We start from the raw sequence: 25239 nt of genomic DNA, 5'->3' as shown, positions 1-25239 counted from the left end.
CAATGTTGCATTATAACTATAATTTACTTTTTCTTTTTCGTGGTATTAAAGTAGCACACAGTTACCGACATTTATTGAACGGGACAAAGAGTTGAACACGCAAACACAATGTGAAAACACTCACAAAGACTTCAGCCACTGAGCTATATATGACTGGATAGCCGATAAGCCGAGACTTTTGAAGTTTGCGAGGCCGCCATATTGCTCTTCCCAAGAAACGTTTCTCAAAGTACGATCTTATACCTTTACACTGTCGAAATCTGAGAACATTTGAGACAGTACTTAGTAGAAACAGCATGATTTGTGTTGTTTTGTTAAAAATAAACAAGAGGACTTCAGATATTTTACAACTTGCCTTAAATACATGTATAAATTGATGTACAGGAGGAAACTTGTATAGTTTTTTATTTAAGAATTACAACTGTCAGATGCCTCTGCCAAATCTAATATTGGGGTCTAAGGAACTGAGCAATAAATGAAAAAGGTGGTCTTCAAAGCAGCACATTCTTGTTAATTTTATTTATTTATATTTTACTTGTTAAAAATATTGATCACAACCCCCCCTACTCCGCCTCTGGTCATATACTAACTGCCAACGAGTTGTAATATGTCATCTGTACGTTACCGTATAGTTTATACAGTAGTCTGCTCTTGAGATGGGAGGAGCAAGATGGCCACCCTGTGACTTCAACGGCTTGCACTGGCGCGTATGCGCTATCGGTTCATATCATAATAGATAGCTACAGGGAAGTGATTTCAGCCAACTCCAGCGTCTGAACTTGGCAACGCCCCTTAAAGGCACACCAGCACACAACAACACACCCGCACTGACAAATGATGTCGCCCCTTTTCGCCTCTCCTCGCTTGCGCCCCCTCTCATTCAAATCCAACTTTTAATGGGCTCCGTTGTGCCCGCGCGTCGGAATAAGTGTTGCCAAAGCACTTAAGGGGCTCAAGTCAGCTGCGTGCGCAAAATATGAAACACTCCAGCAGCCTGACGAGGAGCCCTTGCCTTGCCTGCTTGAGCATGCCGGCGAGGTCGCGGCGGCGTTTAATAGCCACGCTATCAAAGCACTCTGACGAAGGGGAGGGGGGGGGGGGAAATATAGATGTTTACAGCGCGGGCCACCGCCGGGGGACAGATTGAGGATGATGGTGGCAGAAGAAGAGGGAGGGCAGGAAGAAAAAAAAAAAAAACAGACGATAGGGGGAAAGATGCAAGAATGTGGCCAAGGTGTGCGTGTGACGGGATAGCAGCGCGCTAATGTAGAGATGCTATCTAAGGGGGCGGTCTCGCTGCTGGTGGGGTGAGGGGGTTTATCCGAGATTAAATTTCTTTTTTGTCCTGTAGGCGCTTCTTGGGTAGCGTCGGATCTTTTTTTCCCCCTCCCTGGAGGACGTGCGAGTGCGCGCCATTGAGCATGCGTGCGTGTGATCTTGAGGGTTTATTAGCTGGCAAACTGCAGGGGGAGGCCATGTTTTGTGGCGAGGTGAAGATAAATCAAAGATACCCCCCCACACCCCCCCCAAGGACGTCGCTGCAGTATCGAAGTATTAGCGTGGGTTACTTACGACTGATGTCCTGTAGCGATGTTGAAAATAACAAGCGATTGTATCATGTAAACGTTAACCTTTTATGCGTAAGTGCAATAGTAATATTCACCGATATGACAACAAAAAAAACAAACGTTGCCCCAGAAAGGATGCGAAGTTCAGGCTGTGCTAACATTAGCCGCTAGCTACCAAACTCGTTAGCCGCTGTCGCTACTTCTCAGATCCTTTAATTTTGTTGACTTCATGTTTTATATCCATCCATGTCCATTTTCTATTGCGCTTTGGGGGATCTTGATTTTACGCGATTTTTGGGCGATGGGTGAGTAATCTGAAACACTCAAATTGACACATGGACAATTTATCAAAGGTGTGGCGAAAGCATGGCAAGCGGGCCACCAAACAATTTTCCATGTTTCCCCCTCCCTTGAAATGGGATATTTAAATGTATTTATTCATTTTTATTTTTATTTATCCCATTATATATGGTTTATTAATGCATTAGAAATAATTGAAACAAAAATTTGTAAAATAAACAATTAACTGTTTGCTGATTTAAATTAAGTTAATTATAAAATACACAATTATAAATATGTAAAAAAAAAATAACATCAAAATATTAGCAAAAATGATTTTTAAAGATTACATTTTTTTAGCATGAATTATACTATTATTAAAATAATTGTAATTAATGTAAATTGAATTTATTTTACTAACTAAAATAATTTGTTTAATTTCTGATAGTTAAACGAACTCCAAATGATGCATTTTACAACAGAACAAGAATTATTATTTTATTGTTTAACAAAACGATTTGATTGAACGATTGATTGATTGAGGAAAAAAACGTGGTATTAAGCATCACGAATACTTATATTTTGGTCAAAGAATGTTAAAATGTTACTTTAAAAAAAACGGTCCTTACAGTAAAATAAGGTTTGATGGAAACAATTTGACCCTAGCAAGAAGGAATTTTTATTTGTGTTACTTCCTATGGGAAGATAAATTCATGATTGTTTTTACTATACCAATTTCAAATGATGTCATTATAATATACAAACTGCAATACACCAACTTTGCCACTAGTAGGTGTGGCCTGATATTAGTCAAGTTAAGATTCTGAAAAATTTTCGGGATGTTTTTCATCACGAAAATCTTTTGCTCTTTTTTTGTCGATTAAAATTGGATTAAATCTAAATGTTGACTAAAATTGTAATTAATTTTAGTCAAGAGACTATAACTAAAACTAAATAAAAAATTCTTGTCAAAATTAACACTGTTGAACACAATCTAATTAATTATTAATTAATTAATGCATTTATTCATGTATTTTCAGAACAGAATATAGATTATTTGAATATAGAAGTGTGTGTTTTTGTCGGATTATTACCTCTGTTCCTCTGTGCAACTCTCGTTGTTTCTCGTCTAGTCAAGTTTGTTCCACACCTCTCGATGCCAATAAATAGTATTCGTGTCTGCGTTTTTGGGATCCAACCCCAGAACATAACATGTTTAAATTCCTCCAAGTCACATTGTGCCATCATTGGTGAGCTATTTTTAGATCAACCCGTGGACTACACATGTTGTCATTGGGGCTAATTAGTACCTGCTGGCACTTTTTTTTTTTAAAAGGACAATGCACATTAATCAGAGCAAAAAGACATCTATGTTTGCAGTTTCTCATTTGAATTTGAGGCAAGTTCATTTGAGGCAATTAACATGACCATCTTTTTTTTTATTTTTAATAAGAAGATAAGCTTTTCAAAGAAAGTGACATCGGCTTTCCACTAATTACAATATATTTTCGTATCAAATCCTCCGAAATTCCCACGAGAAGGGCCCTCATCCTCCGCCGTTAAGCCACACTTAAGTAAGGAGACATTTTTAGTCAACCATTTTGAGCCTCCTGCGGGTCCCCCGCGAGGGGTTGGCCTTCTCAGCAGATGCCCGTCCATCCCCATCTCGCGCTCATTTCGGGGGCCGACTCGGTGTTAATCGCCACCCTTGAGCCCAGCTAATCCAAGCGGATTTGCTGCGAACTCACTAATTAGAAAAGTCACAGCTCCACGGCGGCGCGGGCTAATTCTTGGTCACGCCGATCGATTATGTTTGGGTACATTTGGGCGGACATTTTGTGAGATTTTTTTTTTTGCTTACGTCTTTCTCCTGGCCGGATATTAGAATTTAAAGTTGAGCCGTACAAGTGATTATCCCGGTCTTGATCGAGCTTCTAATTCACCTTCTTTTTGTGTGTCGACAATAAGGCAGGAGATTAAATTCTCTCTTTGGAAGTCGGCAGGCTTGGCAGCCGGCTTCGCTCGGGTTCTGCGGAGCGGAAGCAAAGGCATAAAGAATCGGCGGTCGCCATTGTGGGCATCCTATTATTAGTCTCATCCAAATCATACATCAATCTTGACAATTACAAAAGGGTGGGGGGGGGGCGCCAATTTTAGCTCATTCCTCCTGGGATATTGCGACGCGACGTGAAGTTTGAAGGATTCTGTCACTCGGAGCTTGACGATTGCATTTTAAACGATGGCCTTGTGTCGACTTCATTTAAGAGCAGCGATTAAACAAACACGGGGAGGAAGAACCTTGATAAGAGCACAAAAGCCGTCATGCGGAAAATCCATCACCGTTTTTTTTTTTTTTTTTTTCCTGTCTTGGTGCCACAAGAAGCCAACAGGAGCCAAATCAACGCCGTGATTTATCCCCGCAACTAATTCAGCACAATCTTCTTCGGTGCCAACGTGGGGGGGGGGAAGAGAACAGCATTAGAGCTGTTTTTACTGGTATGTTGCTGCCTATGGAGGAACAAAACTGCAAAAATTAAACAGAAATAAATGACTAAATAAATGAGTGAAAATAAAAATAATACATTTGAATTTAATTTTTGAATTATATTTTTTATATTCACTTTGTCATTTACTTATTTAATCATTTATTTATTTAGTCATTTATTTAGTTGGGAAGTTCAGGCACAATGAAAATTCAGTTTCTTGCTAAAGGATTGTTTTTCTCTAGAATAATAAAGTGGACAACACAAAGAAAATTGAAGGACAATATAATAATCAATTTGCTTTGTACAAGGATATTCCAAGTATGAAAGTCTGAAAGAAAGCAAAGCAGACAAAAAAAGTAAGATTTTTATCATTGAATGGTCGTCTGACAGGCTGCGACTGTTCAAACTTAACTTTTGGAATAAACTTTTCAGGCTATTCAGAGAAGCAGTTTCATAATCTGGTTCTTCAGCGTGTGGTTCAAGGAAATCACACAAGTGATAGCTGGAATAATAAAAAAAAAAAAAAAAAATAGATCTGTAAAACCACACAGTGCTTGAGCATACAGCTTGAGAAAGCACAATTTTCAATCAAGCTGCTGTTCTTCTTTTCCATTTTATATTTATTCTTTAAAGCAAACTCAACCAAATCAATTACCACGAATCTCTTTGCCAACTCTAAATTTGATCTTACTTCTCACAACGTGGAGACATCCTTGCACAGTCTTCTGGCGTTTGATGACTCTAAAGTAGCAAAAATGACGCCACTTGTTTACAGTACACGAGGAGTGTTGGCCAAATCAAACTAATTGGCCCAAAGCAGCTTGCTGGCATCCAAAAAAAAAAGAAGAAAAAAAACGAAAAAAAAAACAAAACGGATTTATATTCATCCTTGTAGCACTGGGCCAGTGAGCATCTGCTGCTATCGGCATCAACTCCCACACCGCATTTTGGAATTTCATATGGAATTTAATCGCCGTCATTTACAATATAGCGCTCGCCTGATCTAGCCGTTATTGATGTTCGCTTCCTTCCTGTGAAACGAAACTTCCCGCGCTGGGAAAACTTGCCAAAAACAAGATCCCGGCGGCAATATCAAAGCTTGCGCGGATGGATTGCGCTAACTAGCTAGTCCGATGCCTCCCGCAGTTATGCTGCAAGTGAGGATGGTCGGAAGTCGGCTATATCCGACTTGGTTTTTCCCACTTCCGACCTGAAAGCGTTTGGGGCGAAAATAAGGTATTAACATACATATATACAGTCTTAATTTTTGTGGTTTTATTGACCTCGCATAGCCTGTGAACATATTCTGGCAGTTGGTTTTGCTAACGACTACGTTCGCCATGAGACAGGTGACCAAACGCGTTCGTGTGGTCAAAATATGTCCTGCTTACGCAAAAGTATGCTAGGCTAGCAGCTAGCTAAAGCTCAGCCTTAAGCTGCATTCAAGAAAATGGTCGCAAGTCGGATATATCAGAGTTGGTTTTTCCCAGTTACGACGTGAAAGCGTTTGAGGCAAAAGTAAAAGTATTGACATCCATATACAGTCTTAATTTTTGTGCTTTTATTGTGAAGTTGACCTCGCAAAGCCAATGAACATATGGCAGATGGTTTTGCTCACGACTAGGTTTGCCATGTGATCAAATGTGTTTGCGAGACGGTCAAAATATATTCTGCTTACACAAAGGTATGCTAAGCTAACAGCTAGCTCAGCCTTATGCTACATTCGAGAATGGTCGGAAGTCGGATATATTCGAGTTGGTTTTCCCCAGTTCCGAGCTGAAGCATTTGAGGCAAAAGTAACGGTATTGACATCCATATACGGTCTTAATTTTTGTGCTTTTATTGTGAAGTTGACCTCGCATAGCCTGTGAACATATTATGGCAGTTGGTTTTGCTAACGACTACGTTCGCCATGAGACGGTGACCAAAAACGCGTTCGCGAGACCGTCAAAATATGTCCTGCTTACGTAAAAGTATGCTAAGCTAGCAGCTAGCTAAAGCTCAGCCTTATGCTGCATTCGAGAACATGGTCGGAAGTCGGATATATCAGAGTTGGTGTTTCCCAGTTCTGACCTGAAAGCGTTTGAGGCGAAAGTAAACAACCAAAATGGCTGATAGTGGTAAACTGTTTTTTATTTTGGTTATTAAAACTCATTTTGACATGAGTTTGGGCGGGAATTTCAGCTCCTCCGGTTGATAATGAGGAAGAGAAATATCAACATGTTGGAAGTAGGGCAACTTTAGGCACCTCATGCGCACAGGTGCCTCAAATCAGCAATCAGACGATATTTAAAAGCCTCTCCTGCTCACTGTGCTCTTTGCCAGATTGCGCTTGTGCCCTCTTACAGACTTCCCAGCACTCTCCTTTCGATTGAGCTTCTGATGTCAAGTCTGCCTGCTTCTGTAGCTTTCCTAGTAATAACTTCAGCCTTCGTTCTACTAAATTCTGTCCTACAAGTTTTGCCTTGGTCCTCTCTGCATTCTGTTTGCCTGTCACCTTAAGTACTGCATCGGGCATTTTGGACAGTCACGTGATCATCGTGACGTATCACATGCGTAAAATACATATTGAATTATATGGAATCACTGACAACAAAGAAACTCACGGGGAATTAGCGTCCCACAGCTGACATCAAAGGTGAAATTACGCCTCACAACAAAGAAGCACCTGTTCAAAAACAGTACAGCCACGGAAGACACCGAAAGCCGGATAAAACTGGCAGATCCAGCCGCCGGCGAGTCCAAATGGACGGTAAACATCCAGGTGACTTTCACATATTGTGTGCTAAGCACGCTTTAGCCCACATTAGGAGCGGCCATCCCAGTATGACTCCTTTGAATGTCCCCTGATAGGTAAAAGATTCCGACAAACTATAGATTTCCTTAATGCGCATTCCTGCTGGGCAATTTTTAACTGGTCGTCGTACCTTGACGAAAAGATTTATTTATTAGCTTCCGAGGTAGTGTGGGCAGTAATCCGCGTGAACAATATAAATGAGTGCAAATGCATTCAAGGCCGCCGCAGGTTTCCTTGTTTGCTCAAATGAAGAAAGCCGCAGGGCGGACACGCTTTACACTTAAACACACGGCGCGTAAAAACCTGCATTCATAAAAGCACACACGGGTTACGGCGCGAGGTAGCGCCATATTTTATGCATAACGCGACAGCTCTTGGGAGGTGAGAGACGGCTAAAGCTCGTCTTCGCGAGATGAAAGCCAAACAGTGTTACCTGCCGCCGTGCATCCCCAAGATGGTGCCTAACGACTTGTCATTTCTCGCGCCCGAGAGCGACCCTCGTTCGGCTGGCAACGAGAATCTGCTTTTCGATTCAAATACACGGGGGACTGCTTTGAGATAAGAGTTTGATTTGTTCTGTCAACATGTGCATAACTCAGAACTAGGGCTGGGTATCGATTCCAATTTCCTCAATTGATTTGATTTCAATCACAAGAGTTCTGTTCGATTCAATTTGGACTTTTTCTGATTCGATTCACTTCAATCCGATATCAGATTAATTATGGAACATCAGTTCTTAAAAATGTCAAGTACGTGATAAAAATTCCACAAATATTAGTCAATTTTATTTTTATTATCGCTTAAGTGTTACACAAGTATTGACATCGGCAAGGATGAGATGAAAATATTTTCATAATTCTATATACAGTACTATAAATTTAAAAGATTCTGAATTGAAGTGCAATAAATCAGGTCTTTCATAAATGTAAGAAAATGTTTTCAATTAATGAAAACAGTAATTTCAAGAAACTTAAGATTAAAAAAAAAAAGGCCTTTAAAATGATATTTTCTTATTAATTTATGGGGAAAAGATTTAAATTGATTCATGTTATCAAAAGGAAAATTGATTTGACATTATTTGATTTTTTTTTCCAACTCCAAATCATCGTTCCTCATTTAAATGAATGGAAAGGTCATTAATCCATCCCAGCCACGCCCCCCTAATTTTTGATTTTTCCGAGGAAAAATAACACCCTTTTCGTATACTAATACATTCATCCATCCATTTTTTTTTAACGCTTACTCCTCACAAGGGTCGCGGGGGGTGCTGGTGCCTATCCCAGCTGGCTTTGGGCAGTAGGCGGGGTAAATAAAACAGTGTCTATTTCTACCCTTTTTTATTTATGGTACACAGTATACAGTGCAGTTTATGGTGTAAAATAGTGTAAAAAAAAAAAAAACTTTTTAGACTTGGAACGGATTAAAATTCTTTACATTAATTATAATGGGAAAAATTGTTTTGGATTTCGAACAAATCGCTTTTAGAACAGCCTTCTGGAACGGATTATGTTCGAAAACCGAGGTTTGACTGTATTTATAAAGATGCCATTAGATTTCATGTGTTGGTGCTATCAATCGTCACAAGGCTCAAGTCAGACATTTGTTTTGGTTCCATCAGCGATCCTCTAAGTGTCAAACAAAAACAAACGTCAAAGAACAACGCTCATTTCTCTCTTGCATGATATCATCTTTTTATTATATGATCACATTTTTCTTTCCTCCCCTCCAGACTCAGTTTCTTCCTCTTTTTATTCCTCCCTCCCCTAATCTGCTCCTCGCCGGCTGTGACCTTACAGAGGGCCTTTGCACTCTTGTTTCTCTCTTTCTGCCACTCGCTCTCTCTCTCTCTCTCTCTCTCTCTCTCTCTCTCTCTCTTTTCCTCCGGAGCGAAAGCACACACTCATCAGTTTGCTGCTGCCGTTTCCCGGCTTCGCAAGGAGAATATTAACGCGCTGCCTCTCAGCCAATTAACACCTGAAGCTCATAACAACCTTTTATGCCACCACTTTATGCCACAGCACTCATACATAGAGATGCAAGGAAGAAAAAAACAACAAAAAAAACCCAGCCATGCTGGCAGCAGCACCTGAACATTCCTTTTATCAAGCATAAACAGAAATGGAGCGCACACAAATATGTACTGCCGATTAAGGAACCGGCGTTCAAAATAGATTTGACGCACGTTCTTTAAGGTGTTAAAGGTTTGTCACGACTTGGCAGCAACCGATAGAGGCGAAATTAACTTAGGTACTTTGCTGGGTCGAGTTTTTTTTTTTTTTTTTTTTTTCTGTATGTTATTTTCGTATCGTTTGGAACACCAAAAAAAACCAAAACAAACACACCCAGAACTCGATAACTGATTGTCCCAAAAGTCAAGAAAGGAAAAGTTGTACCCAAGCAGAATTCTGTCTAAAACACACTCCACAAAGATGGCTGACGAGCTGCCATTTTGTTTTTTGATACAAAATAATTTATGACATTTAAAAGGGATAATTGACTCATCAAGCCATTTTCAGCAGTAAAATTTTGTACAGAATAAATGATAACTTAATTATTTTTCATGTACAATTTATACCTTTTAAAAACTAATATTTACACCTGTCGATTGAAGATGACATCACCTGTGCTGGGAAGTATGTAACGACCAATCATGGCTCATCTGTTTTCTGTTTTTGGATCGCAAACTGAGCCATGATTGGTCGTTACCTACTTCCTCAGCACAGGTGATGTCGTCATCTTCAGTCGACAGCAAGTGGAAAAATGACTTTTTAAAGGTATTAATTGTACTTGAAAAATAATTAAAGAGTTACTTGACTCATTGAGCCATTTTCAGCAGTAAAAAAAAAGTTCATATTTTGTCTATAATTAATGTGGTAACGTCACTATTTTTCTATTGACAGTTAGTACCTTTTAAAAAGTCATTTTTCTACTTACTGTCGACTTATGATGACATCACCTGTGCTGAGGAAGTAGACAAGAACCAATCATGGCTCAGTTTGCTAACCAATCCCAGGAAACAGGTGAGCCATGATTGTTCGTGACTCGTTACCTACTTCCTCAGCACAGGTGATGTCATCATCAGTCAACAGCAAGTAGAAAAATTACTTTTTAAAGGTATTAATTGTACATGAAAAATGACTATCAAATTCATTCAGGACAAAATATCAACTTTTTACTGCTGAAGTATCCCTTTAACTATAGATGAAACTAAGATGGCTGCCACGTCAGTTGAATTCTCCTCCTCTCACTTTAACATAGTCCTTGCACATAAAAAAAAATGATTTTGAGGAGTGGTCAATACAATTTTGATTATTATAGATAGAAAACATTACAGGTACATTACTGTATACCATTAACTCCCAAGATGTCATAAGAGTGCATCAAATATAATACTTTTATACGAGTTACATGAGTTTTCCAGAAACTGAAAGGAATTCCAAAAAAACAAAACTTAATACGTGAATTTGTGTTGCGGATATGCAGTGGAACACTTTAACAGCAAAGTGGCTCGGATTAAGCCACATTAGTATTTCTGTAACATTCAATTAAAGAATAACTGTTCATTTTCCCAATCATTGGCTGAGAACATTTCTTGTTTTAGCGCAAACAGAGCATGGCGGTCCAAGTGCTGTGTGGAAAGACTGAAATATAACGAGCAAGCGAGGGAAGTCAGGAAGAAAATGGTGGGATAAAAGGGACAAAAAAAAAAATTGGGGACACCTTCTGCATTACTGGTAATGTAATACATTTACTAGTGGCATTAAGGTGCTGACTCACTTCACTTGAATTCCGTGGCAACCACCATTGGCTAGCACGGAGCAGGTACGACGGTTGCACAGCACAAGCTGACCCATATTTGGGGCTGGTTGCTAGGTGACCAAAAGGGAAGTAGCCCGGTGCATTTGATAGCTGATTTGGATGTGAAGTAGGGTGTAGCATAACCAATCTAATCTACATTTGTCACTGTTTTATAGAAAGACGTTTACTAGCTGTAGCAACAGCGAAAAGACGAGCATGGGATCATCCGATTCTAATTTGTGCGTTCACACCAGATGCGAATTGATATATTTGCCCAATGTGATTACCGACAGTATGAAGTCAAAGGAAATGGCAGGTGATGCAAAATCAGCGATTCGGGTCGGGCCAAGACCCGAAAACCTTGCTTTTGCGACATTTTGTTGAAGCTGGGAAAACATGGCCCTGGTCTCTTATACTCTGAAGTCACCCACTGGCTGTTTTTGTAATAACGACCATTGCTTCAAACGTTCTTTTCAGTTCAGAGGCTGCATCAAAGCCTTCTGTATGCTCTAGCATAAAAAAAAAAAGAAGGTATAAATACGTCTTTGGGAGCATGGTAATATTTAAAATAGAATGTATTTATATGTTTTTGGGAACAAATTAGATTAACTAGTGGGCTGCTGTTCACTGGATGACATCACTTCTGTGTGGCACACTTTCAAAAGTCCTTATTCCGGTTTATATCCAAATAAATAAATATACTAAAATCACGTTTAAAAATCATCCCCAAAGGCTCATTTATTAAATTAATAACGGTACCAAAGACTATAACAAGGGACATTTTCGCTGTAAATATAGTTAGTTGTAGTTAGTTAATAAATATAATGTAAATATAAAATGTAGTTTCAGTTAAGTTTTTTTTTTTTTTAAGAAGCATTTTCGTTATTTTATTTAGTTAAAGAAATTGTTTTTTTTGGATTTTAGTTTTTTCATTAGTTTTCGTTAAGGGGATACTTGACTCATTTAGTACATTTAAAAAGTATTTTTTCTACTTGCTGTCAACTGATGATGACATCACCTGTGCTGAGGAAGTAGGTAACGACCAATCATGGCTCCGTTTACTGACCAAACCCAGAAAACAGGTGAGCCATGATTGGCCGTTACCTACTTCCTCGACACAGGTGATGTCATCATCAGTCGACAGCAAATAGAAAAATTACTTTTTAAAGGTATTACTTGTACATGAAAGATAATGACGTTATCAAATTCATTCTGGGTAAAATATTAACTTTTCAATGCTGATAATTGTTCAATGAGTCAAGTATCCCTTTAACTAAAATAACCTTTGTCACAACAGCCAATCAGCATCGAGAGTTTACTGCGTTAAACACAACTGCCAGAAGTTTCCGTGTGTGGGCACCTAAAACTTTTTGACAACTCCTGCTACCAATAACACGAAAAGTACGGAAAAAAAAAAAGAGCAACCTGGAAATCTCAAATCTCTTGCTGGTTTTACTGAAATGACTCCACCACCATCTCTCACATTGGATACGCCCAACTGAACATTTTTGAAATGTTATTAACATTTTACGTATGATATGTTTAATACAATTCCATGAACGACTTGGCCCTGTGCTGAATGCATGAAAAGGTCATAAAACAATGACGAAGTCGGGGCATTCGCGGTTGGTTTGGCGGACACATGCGGCGCTAACCTGGCATGCATAAAACATGGCGGGAGACGACGGGAGTTTGAGGGGGCCGGAGACGGGAAGAAGAGATCGACAGAACAAGTGGACGATGGGAAATAAAAAATGAGTATGGTAATGAACCGGATAACGCAAAGCGTCTGCGATGGGGAGGACCCTGAACGGGGGGCGGGAGAGACCGATAACTGGCAAGGACGGGAAAAACTTTCCTCACGGCCCGCTGCTCGCGCATTGTACGGGAAAAAAAATGGAGATGAAATAATTAGACAGGCTGAACTGGAAACGCTCATCTGAATATGTAAATGCACTTAATTTTACTTTGATTTGCTCCAGCGCTCGTGCTATCTTGGCAAACTCTTTCCCCATTCCTTCCCTCTCATCGACTCCCAACGCATTCTTCTGCCTTCCTCGCCGCCGTTACTCGCTGCATATTAAACACGCTGCAGGTAGACTGGCTGCGTATTAAGCGCTTTACGAGGTCTTTATGAGTGTTTTATTAGCCGGTTAGCGCCGCAGTGACTTTCCTGCTTTTGTCTATAATGTCAAAGATGTCAACAAACTCAAAGTTATAGTCTATTTGGAGCTCATTGTCTCCCAAAAGGATGCCTCGACCGTCTTTCAGTTTAGTGACGGGACGCGTGCCGGCGTCATCGCCAGCGTCGACGTTTTAATTCCCAAAAAATCTCGACTGCTTTGAATGCGTTTCGGATGAATAAATGAGGCGCAAACAGACTCCCGACTTGCTATTTAACGATCGTTTTGCATTAAAAATGTATGCAAATGTATGTGCCCCCTGCTGTAATGTATAAACACGGGCAGATGTAGCGGTTGAGTTTCAAAGGTTAGGGAAAGGCCTTGCGCAACTCAGCTTTGTTTATATTGTGCTTTCACAACTGCCACAGCTGTACCAGTTGGGTATGTGATAAATGTGTTGGAGGTGTCAGGATTAAGGTTAGGATTGCGGGTTAGGGGAAGGGGTTAGGCATAGCAGTTAGGGTTATGTGTGTTAAAGAATTTGGATTAGGGTTATGTTTAGGAAATTCTGGGGCATATTCACTAAAGGTTTGCGTCGCTTTTGCACCGCACTAACCGGTAAAAACGGAGCAATCCGGGTGCGCCTAATTCACTAAACACGCGCAGATGGGGAAATCCGTCACTAAGTGCTCTGCCAACCGGACTGCGCCACGGTGCGCCGGTGTTATTTGCGCGTATGTAAATTAGGCAATTTGCATACATTTGACGTAAAATATGCCCACCCCAATGCAAATGAGACTCATTGATATGCAGCGTCTAATTCACTAACATCAGCGCAAAGAGCCACACCGAGTTTGCGTGACGCAAATAACGTTTTTGGAAAGCATGTATTAACCTGCCACAACCTCGATCCCGGGTTCATGACAGCAGAGCATGCCATTTGAGGCACAAATTGCATGGCTGATCACGCAGAGAGGAGAGAGAGCGAGAGAGAGAGAAAAATTTTCCGTGTTGGTTCAGGACACAAAACGTAACCCGGGATGATCGGCAACGGTTGCCATGTGTGGTAAATCAGATGCAAATTTGCTCCAAGCTGTCAGTTTTGTGGGCGTGTTTGCGCCGGTATATGATTAGAGCAATATCCTTAGTGAATAGGTGGGTAACTGGGCGCAGACTGCGGGTGCAGTTGTGGTGCAATATTTCGCGTGAATATACCCCTTTGATTTATGATTGCGTTGAGGAATACTCATTTGGGAAATAATTCGTTCCAGCATTGCTTGTAGTGGTCGACTATTTTTTTGTGCGACTGTTCTGTTGCTCCGCCGCAAAAATCTCCTCGGACAATAAAGACGCCACGTTATGAGACGACATTATGGAGCCGTCAGTCCTTGTTGGGCCTCGACTATCAATAGGATTTAAAGCCTTTGCATTTCATAACTTTTTGTCCCCCAAGGCTCCTCATGTAGTTCCCATATTTCTCCTATTTTTGGGTCCAGTAATTATGATGACGGCTCGCCGAAGCTCTTCTAATTAAATGCATTGTGCATGCACGCCAGTGTGAAATTAACGCCGTTTGCCCTTTCCCAATTTCCAAGTTTCCCGTCACTTAACTAAGACGTATTGCTTGATTGAATTTTTAATTTTTAGTCCTGGAAATTGTTGTTGTAGGGACACCTCAAAAAAATGATTTGAATATAATAGATAGATTAATATAACACCTTTTAACTAATGTTTTATGAGTGTAAACCAATTTAAAGGTGGATTCAATGGTGTTCTCGAAAAGTGGAAGCTGTTTGTCACGTTTAAAAAACTGCGCATGCGGAAGACCTTGCTCGTCCGGGGGAAATGCCTCTCAAATGTCGCTAACGTCCGAGCTCATCTTCATCGGTCTCTGCAGCCGGCCTGGCTTCATACGGATGTCCTCTTGCGGCTCTCAGCTATTTTCAAAGTACGCGGTCAGCTCGGCGGAGCTACAACGATGAATGGCCAAATCCGAAGCTCACTACATGCTACAAACACTCGAAGTGCGCAGCTAGGAACGAGCGCGCACGTTGATTGACAGGATCGCGAAACAATCGTTAAGATGATCCACCCGGAAGACGCAACCACAAAAATATCATTGAACCCACCTTTAAACAAGCTCAAATGATTAGCGAACTATCGAGCAAACAAGTTTCTGAACTCTCTCACGAACTAGCTAATGAGCTAAATAGATATTTAAAACAACTGACTAACAACAAGCTAATTATCTAGTGTACTATCTTACAAACTAACCAACCACCTACCCATGGAACTTGTCAGCAAGATGACAGCTAAGTAGGCAGCGAACATCTTACATATTACCAAGTCAACTACCTTTCAAACTAACTAACTTGATACAAAGCTAACCCAGCCAAACGTAGATCAACTAAATGACCACAGTTTATTATCAAGTCAACTTGCTAAGCAGCTAAATACATACTGTAAATATCTATCTATCTATCTATCTATCTATCCAACCAACGGCTATCAATCAGCTAGGTTAAACAACTAAGTAACCCGCAAGCAATGTAGCTCTCAGACTAGCTCGCACGTAGCTAACTAATTAACTATCTATCCCACTAATTCATCCACAATTGTTCAACTGGATGATCATCTTACTAGCTAGCTACCTAGCACACCAATAGTTAGCTGTTCAACTTGTTACCTACCTGGCTAACAAGTCAAACAACTAATTAAGAACATAAGTAAACCCAACAACTAACTTGAAAAACTAATTCAATCAACATCTATATACTACTACTACTACTACTACTACTACTACCAACAACACTAACAACAACAAGTTTGTATTGGTGATGGTAGTAGTAGTAGTAGTAGTAGTAGTAGTAGTAGTTGTTGTAGAAGTAGTAGTAGTATTAGTAGTAGTATATTGTTCCTAAAATCCACACAGCCATTGCAGTTACTGTAACTGTGAAGGACTAAGTCAATTGCTGACCAAAACAGAAGCACCTACCAAAGCCTGTAAGCAGTCTCTGAGCTGCATTTTTTGTAATAGATTTGTTTGCTTGACATTTTATGCAAATTTTCCCATAAAAGTGTTCTCGAATTAAAAACTGTTTGACCTCTGATATTTGACATTTGAGCTTCTGCCGTTTTCCACATATTTACTTGTACCATTGCTACTTTTGCGAGTACCGACTACTTCATCCAGGAGCGGGACGATAGTTTGAGGCTCAATGATATCTTCCCGACACAAAGGAAGCATATTAGAGCAATAAAAGACAAAAGGTAGAGTGATTTGTTGTTGAGTGAGTGCATCGCCTCTTGTCAGCTGACATTTGTTTTCCTCAAGAGAGACAGAGAAGAGAGGAAGGACGCGCTTTCATCCCACTGTGTGACTGACGCTAGAAAACAGCACACACACACACACACACACACACACACGTCACCATTCATCAGTATGGGGCAGCAGATGGTGTGTTCAAGGTAGCAACAGAGTGACCCTGACACGGATCTGTTTTTATCCACTACGACCTTTCCTCCTCCTCCTCCACCTCCTCCTCCTCCTCTTCCTCTTCCTCCTCTTCTTCTTCTTCTTCTTGCTGACATCGTCTGGCTGAGTCTACCCGCAGGCTGTTTACTTAGCAAGAGCGATGTCACCGCTACTTATGAGAAAACAAGCCTTAGTGCTCCTTTGCATGCCAAGGACGGCGTTACATCATGATCGGCGTACTCGCGTTAGACAAGGCAAAAAAAAAAGAAAAGAAAAAAAAAAAAGCACAGTCACTTTTTTTTTTTTTTTGACTGTGGAGTATTTGTAGTAGTTCTGTTTTGTTACGTTTTATTTTTTCGATTGTGTGAGGTGGCGATTCCAGCATTCCCCTCCTATATCGTATTCAATAATAGCACATATCTAAGAGAATAGAAATCTGGATGTTGACGTCACGCTTCCAACAATGAACTGTGGCAAATGTAACCAATGTCACTTTTTTAGGCTTGGTTAAATGGCTACCAAAAGAGAGACCAAGGCATAGCCAATGGATCATATAGCGATCATAAAATGGGCTGAGAACAAGACTGAGAAGTGAGATCATTCACATAGTGGTGTTTATCGCCTGTATAGCAATCACTTCAAATCAGATGAGTCTGGATCAATTAGTCATATAGATGTTGCCTGATTGTGTAGTTATTTATTACTAAATGATGGCTAAAGATGTGAGCTGGAACTAAGCACACAGTGGCTAAAGTAGCAGATGCTAACATAGCTAAAAGTAATCGTGCGTGAAGTTAGCTTCCCAACACACACAAAATTTGGGGGAAATAGTTTGTTTTTGTTTCATGTCTTAAAAACTGAAGTTTGCGATGTTACGGTTTTATAGACACAGTTCAATTTAATAACTGATCAACAGTAGTGGAATAAACAATACATTTTTTGGGAAAAAGGATGGGGGAGCCGAATTAACATGCTAACGTGAAGCTGCTAGATTAGATGACATAACCACACAGAAAGGGGACATGCACATATATCTCATTAGCTATGCACTTTTCATCAAAGAGAGACGTGAATTCACTTGGACGGAATGTTGACGGATAAATGCTAAGTTTTATCGCTGCTCTCCATTGTTAAGCGATTCGTGCGGCGCCGCTACTATCCTGCCAATGTGGCAGCGTATTCAGAAACCGTCACATGACGTCCGGAGGTCTATAGGCTGTATGCTTGCTTTTTGAGTGTTCAAGTGGCAGCGGTTTGAGAGTTCGCAATTACTGCCATCATTTTGGACTCTGCCATATTTCTAGCCGTTCCGTTGATTTCTATTGTGAAAGGTGGCACTTATGATGAAGCAACTTGTTAGGAACGATCACACATCAGAAGCGCACTAGGCACTCTCTCTCTCTGCTTCTGGTTTGATCACAGTCCGCCTGATTGGCCGCTTTTCCAGGGGCGGGGAGGGGAGCCGGCTGTCCGGAGGCTAGCCGATTTCCTGATGGGCGGTTGCTTGGCGACAGATGCTAATACGGGCACCCGCCGACGGAGACGGCCCCAGCTGCGTCCCGTTTTTGTGTGTAACTCTGTGTGCGCGTTGTTCCCGCTTCCACTTTCCAGTTTTCCGCGTGGGTTACTTCCAAAATAAACTCCGACTTGAACAGCACGCTTGTCAGTTTAGGAGACATGAAACGGCTATTTGCGAGCGTCTGTCAGTGGGATAGCCCCCTGCAGGCACATCAGTGTAATAACTATCATTACCAAAGGATCAGGCAGAAGCTCTCATTTCAAGACTAAAATTAAACGAGGGTTGTTGTAATTGCAAGTGTGTGTTACAAGATGGATTTGTATGTGTGTTGTGCTGCAGCTTGGGATGTACTTCCTGGTGCTTGAGACCCCCCCACTCACTGAGCCTGATTAGGCCTGTTTGAGAGTACCGCTGCTGCACTTAGTCCCCTGCTGGGACTCTCATTGTCTTCATTAGAATAATCAACAGGTGTAAAGGGGCCTTGCCGATAAAACACCGCCTGATAGCGTCAAGAGTTACACGAGTCGGCCGCGCGTGCTTGTTTGGGGCCAATTTGGGGCTTGTGGTGAAACTCGGAGACTTGGACGGCAGGATGCTGCTTTTAATTGCCGCGAGCCACTTCCACTCACCAGCCGGATCCCCGAGTGAAGATTTTTTTGGCAGACTCGCCGTCCGATTCGATCGGTCCGGGACCCGAAACGTGTTTGTTGAATTCACGGGCGCCGCAGTGCGTGCTGTCGCTTCCAAGTAGCTCCCAGCCCAAAATACGAGGTTAAGAAAAGCCTTCCAGATGGATGGATAGTTTTAATCTCGCTCAGCATCACGGGAACGGATATTGAAGCGGCCAGTCGGGGATGTGTGGCTAGTTTTTAGATACTACAACTTGGCTGGGTTTTATGTAGAAAAATCAAGTACAGTCGTGCTTAAAAGTTTACATACATAAACTTATGAGTGCACTGTATGGTGACACAGTTGCACGGGTTTGGATTGATTTTGTTACTTTTGTAATTTTTATTTGGTTTGATTTTGCCCTCGTTTCTTTGTGTTGTTTTCATGATCTGTATTTTGTCACGTTGTCCTTGTGGGCTTCCCCCGTCTCGTCACACCTGAGTATGTCCACCTGTGTTTGCCTGCCCTTCCTAATGTGTCAACCAATCAGCACCCTCTGTCTTGCTCAGCTGTGTCTAATTGTGCCAATTAGTGTGTGTGTGTGTATTTAGTCTCTTGTCTCCCCTCTGTCCGCGTCGATTCATTGTGGTTTCCTCCCGTCATGCTGCCCGTTTTTTTCCCTTGAAGTTCCCTCCATGTTTTGCCTTGCTTAGTTTTTTTGGGGATGTTTTGTTTGTTAGTTATATCCTTGGTTTTGTTTAATTAAATCCCTTTATTGACTACACCTCTGCCCCCACGCCCTGCTTCCCTGCACCTGGGTCCTCAACCCTCCAAACTCTAACAGATACACACTTCTGAAATATCACATTTGCCCAAATTACCTTTTTATCCTATGTTCTTACATGAATCGTTTCAGCAGGTTTTTAGGTTTTTAGTGGGAGTCGGTCAAAGTACTGGAATTTGGTCCAAAGGATTTACTTCCTGTTCATTTTCCAGTACAGGTCCTTGAAACGTGTTTGGGTCTTCTCGTGATAAATTTGTCCGTGAAATTGGTGTCCATGGACCATTTTTCAAAGTTTCCAGGAAGTGCTGACTGACTAGAACCCTGGAAACAACCCAAAATGGCCACTTCTAACTACACCTATGTTGACCACGTCTATGTGTTGACCACCGAAACTGGTGTCTCGGGCTGATATATTTTTTAGCTTGTCTTTTAGCGAGTTAGCGCTACTGAGGAGTCGTGTTACATCAGCTTGCATAAACAGTAAGTTTTCTCTTTGAGTATTGTTCTTAAGTGCTTTCACTTTGCCAGACGCGGCGCATTCATAAAGACGTCTGGCAAAAGACGACACGGCTGTGATGATAGTTTAGATAGTGTTTGTAATTCGGCATGTTTAGAGGGGGGATTACGTCTCGCCGGAGTGTTTCATTCCCCGCGGTAAGCTGTCAGGTGTTTGACACTAAGTAGAGCAAAAGCATACGGCGCGCGTTGTGGCGTGGCAGCGGCGGCACAATATGAAAAACACTCCACCTGGGAACTCTCGGGGCACAACGAGATAATGACGAAACTCAAAGTGCACCGCCAGTGAATCAAGGCCTTGTTTCTTTTGTGTGATTTTCTAAAAGTTGTTGAATACAAACTTATGGTGGCAAACTTATGTGTAAATGCACCTCAGGTGTTGAACAACTTTGAACAAACAGTTACACAAGACGAACAATATTAAGTTATTTCAGTAAAAGGGGCAGAGGTGGCAGAAGTACTCAGACTCCGTCATTCAATTGAAGTACAAGTATTTTGTGTTAAAGGGACAAATTCAACTCCTGTACTTAAAATACTCGGAAATGCAGTTAGGTTCAAAAGTGTAAATGTTTTCTCCAGTCAATTCTGTACAGTAATCTTATTGATAACTTAGCACAACACACAAAAAAAGAAATCATAAAATCCAGTATTTACGCAAATAGTGTTCGCCCGTCTCTCTAATCCAGCTAACAGCAAGCTATAAGGCTACAAAGGGAAAGGAAGTTCAGTCTGCTGACATTTTGTTGGAGGCGGGGGCGAGAAAGAGCAGCCATAAGGATTATACCAAGTAAATGGGGGTGAACGCACATGTCAGGATAGTGTTATCCTGGATTTAGGAAAGTGTATTTAACACTCAGGGAAGCTAAAGTGCTAATACATGTTGCGAGCACAGAGAATAGCAGATCTTTACTCATACTGTTGGTTTATTAAAATGAAATGCAAAATTAATTCCTACAACATTGTTGACGAGACAAGATAGTTGGAAATGTAAAAACAGTGAGTTGAGAAGCAAAAGTAAACCTTTGAATTGAGTTAGTAGTTAGCTAGCTAACACTTTAGCTATCGGTCAGTTGGTTCGCCGGTCATTCGTTTGTTATTTCTAGTTTAGTTGATCAGCTAGTTGATTACATTGGTTGTTTCATTGGTTAGTTAGCTAACACATTTCACAAGTTAAGCTAGCTAACACTTTAGATGGATCCCACTTTAGTTAGCTAACTAGCTAGCGAGTACATTGGTTGTTTCATTGTTTAGTTAGCTAACACGTTCCATAAAATTAGCTAGCTAACACTTTAGATAGATCACACTTTAGTCAGCTAACTAGCTAGTGATTACATTGGATGTTTCATTGGTTAGTTAGCTAACACATTTCACAAGTTAGCCAGCTTACACTTTAGATAGATCACACTTTAATTAGCTAACTAGCTATAGTGATTACATTGGTTGTTTCATTGGTTAGTTAGCTATCACATTTCACAAGTTAGCTAGCTAAAACTTTAGTTTTAAGTATTCAGTTGGTAGGTTGGCCATACATTTGTTGTTTATAGTTTGCAAGATAGCTGGTCAGCTAGTTGATTGCATCGGCTGTTTCATTCATTAGTTAGCGAGTAAACTAGTCAATCAATTTTTTGGCTGTTAGCATGCTGAGAAGTTGTTAGGCTTGTTTGTTTGGTAAAGTATCTGGTCAGCTAGTTGATTTGTTTGTGAGTTAGAAAGTGTTTTAGGCTATGAGAGGTGATAACTAACAGGGTATTTAGATGGTTAGCTTGTTAGCGTGTTTGTTGGTCAGTTGGCCAGTCGATCGGCTAGTCAGTCAGCAAAAGAAGCCAACGGTGAGAATAAAGTTATGGATAAAGTAATTTATCTTCTCCTCTTGTCTCTTTTTAGTCATGGTGGGATTTTTTTGGGCTGCTGCATCTTTTCACGGGCTGTTGATTCGCAGCTACTCTTCCCACAGTGTCCCGCATGCTAATAAAATATTCACCCAAGAAAAGTGTGAAGAACACCCGCACCTGTCAAACTGCTTTTGTAACAATATCCTGACTTAGTAGGGTGGCAGGAAACACGGCAACCTCCCGTCGTTTGTCTCCTCTCCTCTTCCTCTCCCGACTGTTGCGCATCAGCTGTGATGCTTCCATCATCTTCATCCCTCCCCAGCGTGCAACGCTTTCTCGCCTCATTGCTTCACGAGCTCTTCCGTTCCCCCCTCGTCAAATCCCCTCCATCTTCCTTGGTCAATAGATCACCCGGCTCCCGTCAGCAACACTTGGCCGCCGCCGCCACCCCGTCCTCCTCGGTGTCATCAGGCCGCTTCTCATCTGTTTGTCACATCCCGCATCCTGCCGGGTAGTCATTTTCTTCTTTTGTCTTCCTTCCTCCCTCCTCCTTGCATGACGCAATTATGCAACTTGCTGCATCCGCCGGGCTCCGCATGCATTCAGCCCTTCAATCAGGCATCAAAAGGCGACAGTACGATATTTCTTGTTGTTATCCTACCGAGCATGACATCCTCCGGCTTGAAGTTGCTTATCGACTGTCAACTGCGCTGTTTGTGTTCAAAGAAAAGTTTCGCTAGCTATGCATGTTTTTGCGCTCCCAACTTCAGCGATGGGCAACTTAAACAATGGAGGGGACCCCATTTTTTTTATCAGTGCTACTTGTGGGGGCACATAAGACCACACATTTCCTAACCAGATGTATGAGAAAAACTTTTAATACAGAAAAACTACATGAAAAATATTTGCTCTTAACCCTTAATATATTTATTTCTTCTTCTTGTGTTTGGAGCACGCAAATAAATTACTAAATACTGTCATTTTTCCCCCAGTGCAAAAGGCTCGCTTCAACAAAAATGTCCATTCAAGGACAGCACAAAACCACTGAACAGCAAACCAAAATTCAGAGCAAGTTGTCATTTTGTGCACTCCCCTGCACCCCACAAAAATCAACTCGCGCGTAATTTTAATATTTAGTAAGGTACAATTATTTCCTGCATATCATTCCAAAACCGCAAAAAAAAAATATTAGCCCTACTGAAGTTGCAGTACAGTGCAAATAAGCCATTACTGCCATCTACTGGTGAGTGGTAATATTACAACTTAAAACTGTACAATGGAAGCGAAACAAATTTGATGCATATGGGGAAAAAAAAAAAGTCTAACCCTCCCACCAAAAAAAATAAAATAAAAAATTCTTTAAAATTTGATTGACAAAAAACGGACCAAAAATCTACGAAAGGTGCAGAGACACAAGTATTCAAATGAATCATTGCTTTCCCCAGACAGTTTGTTGTCGTTTTTAATTTGATGGTTGAAATTTAAGCAGAAAATAAATCAAGGTCCCACTCAGTGTGGTCACCAATTGGCCATCACTGCCTTATACATCCAGAAATTAACATGTGCAGTTCATGGTGAGGACACACATGACACGCAGACGAGAGTGGTGCTTGAATAAGCCATCACATAACGGAACCGAGCAGGAGGACATCATGCACTTGAAGCATGCAGATGTAACACGGCGGCGATTAAAACGCGACCTTGTTGAAAGCACTGCGTGCACGCGCACCACGCGCACACACTCACAAATGTAAGATTACTCCATGCACGAGTGTAATTTCACAGTGTCACAGCCTTCAGGCTGAAAAGCTCCCTGAAGGCACCCCGTGACACTTGAGTCACCATGTTCAAAACTTGGGTGATTATACATGAGCATGTGTGTGCGTGCGCGCATGTGCGTGGCGCGCCGCCCACGGCGACGAGACGAGCTTCGCTGTGACACCCCTCAGCTCGTGATGAAGGCTTCGAGGGGAGGATGATGAGGATGGAGAGATAAAGGGAGGGAAGTGCAGGATGTTAGATGAGGGCGGAGGAAGACATGCAGGATGGAATGAGACATGCAAGAAAGAAGGATGGATTCAGGAAAGGAGGGATGGAAAAGGATGGATGATGAGGAGAGAGGAATTAGGAAGGAGTTAAGAAAGGGACAAATAAAGAGAATGGTAGCAAAGAAGGAGGGGGAAGGAAGGAAGGAAGTAGAGTGGAAGGAAGGTGAGGAAAGAAAGAAAGAAAGAAAGAAAGAAAGAAAGAAAGAAAGAAAGAAAGAAAGAAAGAAAGAAAGAAAGAAAGAAAGAAAGAAAGAAAGAAAGAAAGAAAGAAAGAAAGAAAGAAAGAAAGAAAGAAAGAAAGAAAGAAAGAAAGAAAGAAAGAAAGAAAGAAAGAAAGAAAGAAAGAAAGAAAGAAATAAGGAAGGAAGGAGAGGAAATAAGGAAGGAAGGAAGGAAGGAAGGAAGGAAAGAGGAAATAAGGAAGGAAGGAAGGAAGGAAGGAAGGAAAGAGGAAATAAGGAAGGAATTAAAAAGGAAGGAAGGAATGAAGGAAGGAATGAACAAAGGAAGTAAGGAAGGAAAGAGAGGAAGGAAGGAAGGAAGGAAGGAAGGAAGGAAAGAGGAAGGAAGGAAGGAAGGAAGGGAAGAGGAAGGAAGAAAGGAAGTAGAGTGGAAGGAATGAAGGAAGGAATGATGGAAGAAAAGAGGAAGGAAGGAAGGAAGGAAGGAAGGAAGGGAAGAGGAAGGAAGAAAGGAAGTAGAGTGGAAGGAAGGAACGATGGAAGGAAGGAACGATGGAAGGAAGGAACGATGGAAGAAAAGAGGAAGGAAGGAAGGAAGAAAGGAAGTAGAGTGGAAGGAAGGAATGAAGGAAGGAAGGAACGATGGAAGGAACGAACGATGGAAGAAAAGAGGAAGGAAGGAAGGAAGGAAGGAAGGAAGGGAAGAGGAAGGAAGAAAGGAAGTAGAGTGGAAGGAAGGAAGGAAGGAAGGAACGATGGAAGGAAGGAACGATGGAAGAAAAGAGGAAGGAAGGAAGGAAGGAAGGAAGGAAAGAGGGGAAAGAAATGGCTATAAAGAGCACCGAGATAAAGGAAAGAAGGGAAGGAAAGAAGAAGGTAATGAGAAGGTGGAAGGAATAAATTAAGGAGCAAGGGAAGTACATGTGGGAGGAAGGAGAGAATTAATTAAAGGAGAATGGGAGAAAAGGACTCAAGGAATGAAAAAAAATGATGGCCAGACAGAAAAAAAGCCAAGAGGGACGATTCCCTTGATTCTCTTTCCTGCCGTCCGCTTGGAATGTTTAATATTTCTTTCCAGTGGAGCCACGAATCAGCTGTGACGTCACGCCCATCTCGTTTGTTCATCATCCGTGTGAATAGCAACTAAAAAAAAACAAAACAAAACACTCATCTCATTGTGTGTGTCCCGTTATCGGCCAAATTTGACACCTTCTAGGACAATG

At 41.3% G+C, this 25239-nt stretch overlaps 1 protein-coding gene across 1 annotated transcript in view; it reads right to left on the bottom strand.

Moving 5' to 3' along the window:
• The window catches only part of cadm4 (cell adhesion molecule 4), a 236442-nt gene that overhangs the window by 67736 nt on the left and 143467 nt on the right, over positions 1-25239 (bottom strand). The window lies entirely within an intron of this gene.

This window comes from Festucalex cinctus, chromosome 7 (assembly GCF_051991245.1).
Source record: "Festucalex cinctus isolate MCC-2025b chromosome 7, RoL_Fcin_1.0, whole genome shotgun sequence".
Lineage (NCBI taxonomy): Eukaryota > Metazoa > Chordata > Actinopteri > Syngnathiformes > Syngnathidae > Festucalex > Festucalex cinctus.
Note: the sequence above shows the minus strand (reverse complement) of the source record. Positions and strands in the feature narration are given on the sequence as shown.